This window comes from Elaeis guineensis, chromosome 4 (genome assembly GCF_000442705.2).
Source record: "Elaeis guineensis isolate ETL-2024a chromosome 4, EG11, whole genome shotgun sequence".
In the NCBI taxonomy this organism is placed as follows: domain Eukaryota; kingdom Viridiplantae; phylum Streptophyta; class Magnoliopsida; order Arecales; family Arecaceae; genus Elaeis; species Elaeis guineensis.
This window is the reverse complement of record NC_025996.2, coordinates 8,562,299-8,569,547: the sequence shown is the minus strand read 5'-3', so window position 1 is coordinate 8,569,547 and position 7,249 is coordinate 8,562,299. Positions and strand designations below refer to the sequence as shown.

General features: G+C 35.5%; 1 pseudogene; it reads right to left on the bottom strand.

Annotated features, from left to right (window-relative positions):
- Window positions 1-1,312: 1,312 nt before the first annotated feature.
- Window positions 1,313-5,955, bottom strand: LOC140857107 (probable cellulose synthase A catalytic subunit 8 [UDP-forming]; annotated as a pseudogene).
- Window positions 5,956-7,249: the final 1,294 nt, after the last annotated feature.

Here is a 7,249-nt window from a genome sequence, read left to right as displayed (position 1 = left end):
AAACTTTTTTAACCATCTCACACCAATCATAATCTATATAAAACTCATATAATTGATTTTCAGTGCATGCCTTTGAGACCTCTCTTTTAAAATAGTACTTAAATTAATAGATTTGAGAGTTCAAACAGAAAAGATATAGCTGAAGCTAGGTAAACAGATTAAATCTCATGTTGAACTACAAAGAATGCATGCATGCTAGCTTTCAGATATTCAAGAATATCACTCTCCTATACCCATAAGTATCATATCTTATTCCATCTATTTGGATATATGTATCAGTAAAGGCTATATGACTAAATGATGCTAAAGTTTAGCTAGTAAAATATACCAACTCCTAGGCCATTGAGAAGAAGAGCATTTTAAGCTAGCAAGCATATACATTAGGCTTCAACATTAAGAGGGTGTTTGGTGTGAGGTGATTAACCCAAGATCAAGGGTGATATGGATGGAGGTGACGAGATCATTGCATTTGGTTGCATCATGATGATCCTATATGGCAATGATCCTAAATCACTCTCACTTCTTAAATCACCATCGAACCCAGTGATGGGATACCTATCCTTAGGTCGAGAATCCATGATTACCCCTAGGAATGATCTTGGACTGAGATTTGATGACAAAAATATCCCTCAGTCTAGCAAAAAACTTGATATATCAATATATTATTAATATATTATATCATATTATATATCTGATATTATCTTATATTGATATTACATATTATATTTATGATATATATTATATTATAATATATTATTAATCATATTATTGTCATATTATGATTCAATGATAATTTTAAATTAGACTAGAAATATCTTATTGTACTTTATATTCATATAATGAAATTATTTAATGTATTACTTTTATTTGCCTTATTTTCCTAATTAAAATAAATTTTAGTATTAACAAATATTATATATACTATAATAAAAATATTCATTCTATAATAATAATTAATATATTTTTATAGGATTAGTAATATATAGGACTTATAAATATATTTTACAGAATATATTGATAATTAACATATTAATAAATATATTAATATTTTATTATAATTTATTTTATATATAATTAATAAATATATTTTTATGAGTAGTTTTGATATTTTATAGTCAGTGATCTTGAATTTCCATAAAATATCAAATAGATTACTCATAGATACCTAGTGATCTTTAATCACTGAATCACAACCTATCAAACATAGTGAATTTTGATCACTGGGATCAAATCATCTTAGGATTCAGATGACTGGTGATCTTAGATCACTATGGGTGATCCCATTTGGTCACCAAATGCCACCTATATCATTCAACCATATATTTCGCAACCAATGCTTTTCTCAACCATTAGTGTCAGATTTAAAACTTTCTGAATACATACTATAGCATCCTCTACATCCTTTGGATAACAAATCAAAAGGCAATTTGGAAAGGGCATTCTTACTTACATCAAAAAACACAGTATTGTGGTTGGCAAAAACGATCATTCTTATCAATACCATCAAACCTCTGTGGAAATTGTACATAACATACTGACTTTTCGAGGTTTGGATCCATAAGAAAACACATTGCTTCCCTCAAAGCCTTGCTGTTGTTTATGTAGTGATCACAATCAAGATTCAACAGATAGGATCCATTGGTAAGGACTGCTGACACACGTACCTGCAGAGGAAGATTAATTAAATTAATAAGTGAGAGATATCCAAATGCAGCTAGATATGTATTTTTATGTTTAGGTATTTACAAGTGCATTCATTGCACCAGCCTTCTTGTGATGCTGGAAACCTGGACGTTTCTCACGAGATACATATACCAAACGTGGTAGCTCGTTACCTTCAGTGTCTAGCCCTCCACTATGGCCTAGGAAAACCTGCATATAATGGATAATCATATTAAGCATAAGATCCTACTTCCAGATAAGTGTTTCAGGAACCAGCATTTCATATCTATAGTTTGTAAGTAATCACAATAAGCTTGTTATGAATAACAGATAGTAAACCTTGGAGACTTCTTTTTTAACTTTGAGAAGTTTAGGTCCATAACCAGTACACTATTTAAGCTTTAGAACTACTATTTTCAGTCGTTTGAATGATATTGGATTTTTATAATGTTTTATAATGTATTTCAATAACTTTGACTCCATTTCTTTTTCTTTTGAAAAATATTACTTGGCATTTCAGTTTGGATCACAAACGAAAAAACCTAGGAAAGAGCACCAACTTGGATCATTCCAGGATGATCTCTGGTGTTATTCCCTGGCCAGGGCATGCCATCTTGCATGATCCATCCTCTTCAGGAACTTTCTGTGCCTTTGCAACAAGGGCATTGATGCGGACTTTAAACTCCTCGTATTCTCTCTGTGGTAAACAGATTGGTTGTCAGATTCAGATCAAGGCATGTCCAAAGAAATAGAAAGATACATCTAAAGACAAAACCGTGTAATTTAGATACCTTCATAGCTCTGCGATCTTTCACAAATGAAGGATGAACTTTGTCTTTCAGGTAATCAATTTTCTGTGCAAAGTACCATTCAGGAACCCGGGGTTCAATACTGTATTTCTTGCAGAAAGGTACCCATTTCCTTGCAAATTCTGAAGTTTCAGACAGGGCTTCAGATGTCAGCATAGCAGCTCCATCATCAGAAACATAGCAAGAAACCTTGTCAACCGGGTAGTCCACTGCAAGAATTGATAGCACAGTATTGGCAGTGACAAGAGGAGGTTCCTTTAAAGGATCGACAGTACTGACAAAAATGTCAACAGCAGCAAGCTGAGATTTCTCGGTCATACCTGTTGATTCAAGTGAATTAAGAATCATAACATCAAAAAAATACAAAAACGAAAAAAGAATTTGACCAGTTGGCTGCTGGAAGTTTAAAGGTTCAGAATAATAAAACTTCTAGGGCCTGTTTGGCTATTCCTACATGATTGGGCTGAAAATCCTGTAGGATGTTTCATTTAAACATGGCACTGTATCAATCAAACTCCGGTCAGCCTAGATCCTATGGGAAGAGAAAAAAGGCCTATGGAGGTATGGAGGTCTGTTTTTCTTCATGCAGCCCAAAGATTAGGCTCTGAGCTGAGTTTAGATAGGCTCTTAGAAAATGCGAGCAACATGAACGAACAAGATCAATACCTACAGGATTTTCGGTCCAATCTCGTAGGAATATTCAAACAAGCCCTTAAAGGAATAATAGAGGAGTTAGAAAAGCAAGTACCTTATAGCCAGTCTATCAAGATAAGTCTCACGATTCACTGGAAACCACTTAGGGAACTGATCCAATATCCAGGATATAGCAAACCAAATCTCACATATGACAGAAAGGAGCCACAAAGCATAGGCATTGCGCACAGGATTTGTAATACGGTAGTGCAGGAAAATGCCGAGGATAACAAGCCGTAAGAGAATCACCATTCTGTATGGGTTTATCCTGGAGGATGGAATGGACACTTTTCTAGAAAAAGGCTGGCGAGCTTCATCATTTCTGCAAAACATTAGGCAGCGAATAAAAAATAAGAACTCTTATCGATGCAATTTTAGCAGCTTCTATGTTCCAAGGGAACATATTATAAAGCAACATTCTAGATAGAGGAGAATATTTAATGACTGTAGACATTGACAAAGAAATTGCAAGTTTGAAGAGCTTCTGAGAGTGAAATCCAAGTAAAATGATATCCAAATCGACTTTCTAGATAGATCATCTTCTCGAAATTCTAAAAGACTGTTATTTTCTTTTCAGACACTATCAGTGTTTAAGTGTCACTGTTTATATTACATATGTTCTTAACCTTTTTTTTTTTCCTTTTGTGCAATGTTATAGTGGGTTTCTTGACAAGTCAAGCACTTGGAACAGTTAGGCGGTTAATGACATCTTTCTAACACTTGAGATTGCCAATTTTATGGTGTCATCGAAGAATTCCTAAAAAATATGCAGCATCCCAAAGTTCTAACTAAAATAAGTTGTTTTCACTGAATTAATGATGGACAAAATTTTGCAAAACCTAATCGTTGTAATGCATCTGCAATGAAAAAAATAACATACGACAGCCAGTCTCACTAGATCCCTTTAAAAAATTAATTCTGTGCCCCTTAGCAAAGTCAATGTCTAAATTTCTAGATCATAAAACTTCATGTGTCACCAGATGAAATTATACAGTAACAGAAAATTATTAAAGAACAATATATGGGCAATGTAAGAGTTTGACTTCTCAACAGAAAAATCAAGAGAGGATAACTAAAGATCATTAACTATACAAATGAAGAAGCCAAGGATACACAGATGGTAACAAAAATTAAATTTTTGTTATCAAAGCCACTGAGATACTAAACAGCTCCATGGATAAATTAGAGTTAGTTGATAGTTGTATGCAAAGAAAGAAAGAAATGACTTGCATCACATTAAAAAAAAAAAAGTGGTATTTACGAACTCAAATATGTAATGATCAGTCCGATTTTGATTTTAGTTTGTGTTCTATACATAAGTATCAGAACCATGAGTCTTTTAGTCAACAAATCGTGCCCATCATCAGATGAAAAGAGTGCACATACAGAGCACAGGAAAAAAGAGTTTTTCAGTTAAGAACTCACAATAAAGCATCATCCATATTATAATCAGTAGTTGCATTGATATCACCGACTCCCCTGCCTTCAGAAGGGGCATGACTAGTCCCATTGGTCATCGGCACAACATTTTTGTCCTGCTTCATCTTCCATCCATCAACCCTCTCTTTCCAAGCAACATTGCCAAATCCACCAGAAAATTCTCGTGACGTGTTAGCTGCACAAAAAGAGGGAAAATGATCCAAAGATCAGAGTCAACATAATAACACATAAAAGCCAGTCCTAATTTCACAATTTTGTACAGAGAACACCACTAGAGGATATACACACGTGACTGATAAGGTAGCGGATGCACACGCTTCCCAGCACCACCTCCTCCAGGAGACATCATATGCTCAGGGGATGTCACTGGAAGTTCCCCAAAGAGCTGAAGAAATCAAACAAAAACCCAAAAAAGTTAAAAAAAAAAAAAAAAAAAGGTAGACACATAACGTACAAACAATATGAATTACTAAGATAGTATATTGAGTCAAAATTCTTGCCCCCTGGCTATGAGCGAGCATAGGAATGTGATTTCGAGGGATCTCCCCGCTATCATACTTAGGAGGCCCAACATCTTCCCTGCTCATGTGCCAGCTCAGCATCCTCTCAGCAATCTTCTGCTTCTGATCCTGATTGCCGGAATAATTGAAATCACTCACATCATCAACATCCCATCATTCCCTTCCTCTCAAGGAACCCATGGGCTTCCTGGAAATTAAAAGCATAATGACAAGATAAGTTACCAAAGAGCGACTATTAATTGACAGAATAAAAAGACCAGATGATGCAGATGAGCATAAAATAAGGTCAGTTGCATCTCGAAACCTCTATGCCTCTTGTACTTGGTCTTGCACTGGGGACAGGACCGGTTCCCATCCTTCCTCTCATACTCATAGCACGGTCTGCAGACAGGGAACCCACAGACATCACAGGCAACAAATAGATCGCCATCCACAGTCATGCCGATGCCATCACCACAGATCTGGCAGACCTGGCTGGTGGCATGCTTCACAGATTTCTTCATTGATTAAAAATTAGACACTAGTTAAAGGGTCTCATTGAAGCTACATTTTAGCAAAAAATGGAGGCAAACAAGACTTTTCTTTTTTAACTCCAAATATGTACTGACCCGTGGCTCTCCGTCAACCTCCATGGATTACTCTGAGCAAAAAAAGGCTTCGCTTGATCAGAAGATATCAAGGACGAAGGCCATAAATCTCTGCCAGATGTCATTCTAACACAGCGCATGGCCACCGATTCACAACTCGGCCCTTCCAAAACCACTGACAAAAACGGAGCACAGATAAAATATTATAGCCCAAGCCCAAATTAAAATATTTAAGTTCAAAAAAAAAAAAAAAAAAAAATGGAAAGAAGACTCCTAGGAGTCTTCTTCTCCGATAAACCCGGTGATCGGGAGTCCTAGGACACCAGAGTCCTAGGACTCTCTATAAAAAGATCCTCCCCTTCCTTAGAAGCCGATCACCGGTCCTTTCCCCCCTCTCTTCCTCCTTGATTTCTCCGATTGGAGCCGCGGATACTTGTTCCGTGCTCGCTGCGATTGCTCGCCGGTGGGATCACCGAAGGCCGAAGTAAGTTTTCCTCCTCTTCTTCTCTTCTTTCTCCTTCTTCCGTGCCTCTGTGCACGACTGCCGGCGACGGATGTCGTCGATTTTTGATCGGAGAAGAGACCCATGTTTGGTCTCTTCTTCCTTTTGGTTTTCCGACGCCGGCGATCACTACCGACCGCCGACCTTGCCTCTCCGAACTGAGAGAGATTGCCCCCTCTTTGTCGCCGAGTTCGTTGTGTCGGCCTGGCCTGGACGGTCGGTCAAGGGAGGGGACCTGTCGGTCCCTTGTTTCGGCCAGGAAGGAGCCCGAGAGAAAAAGAAGAAAAAGAGAAAAAGAAAAGAAAAGAAAAGAAAAAAAAAAGAAAAAGAGAAAAGAAAAGAAAGAAAAGAAGAAAAAAAGAGAAAAGAAAAAAAAAGAAGAAAAAAAAAGAAAGGGAGAGAGAAACTTTCTCTCTCTGCTCTCTCTCTTAGATTTTTAGGATTTATGAAATTAAAAAAAAATAAAATAATAATAATATAATAATATAATAATTAAAAGAAATATAAGAAGAGTTTTCAATAATAATTTCTGGACGTTGTCGTTTAGTTAATCCATGTGAGGACATTGAATTTTAACAAATTTTAATTTTTTTAATTCGATGAAATTTTGATCAAAAATATGATATTTGACGTACCAGATCCGGAGAACGATTTTCAAGATTTCTAGAATTTCTAGTTTGAATTTTCTTTTGAGATAAGTAGTGTTTACTTTTATTGAATTTATCTGGTAAATTATAAATTCTGAATTAAATAAATTCATGGCATGCTTGTGATTGAAAATATTTATTGAAAATAATTATTGAAATTATTTATAATTGAAGTTAATTGTGAAAATTATTTATGATTGAGTTATTTGTTGAAAAATTATTATGATGATGTATGATCATAAAGAATGATATGATTGATTTGACTCGAATATTATTTATTTATATTATTTTTAAAAATAATATATGAATTGGAAGATGATATGAATTTGACAACCTGACTATATAAAGGATCCCGCCAATGGGGCATATACGTTGGCAATTGATTTAT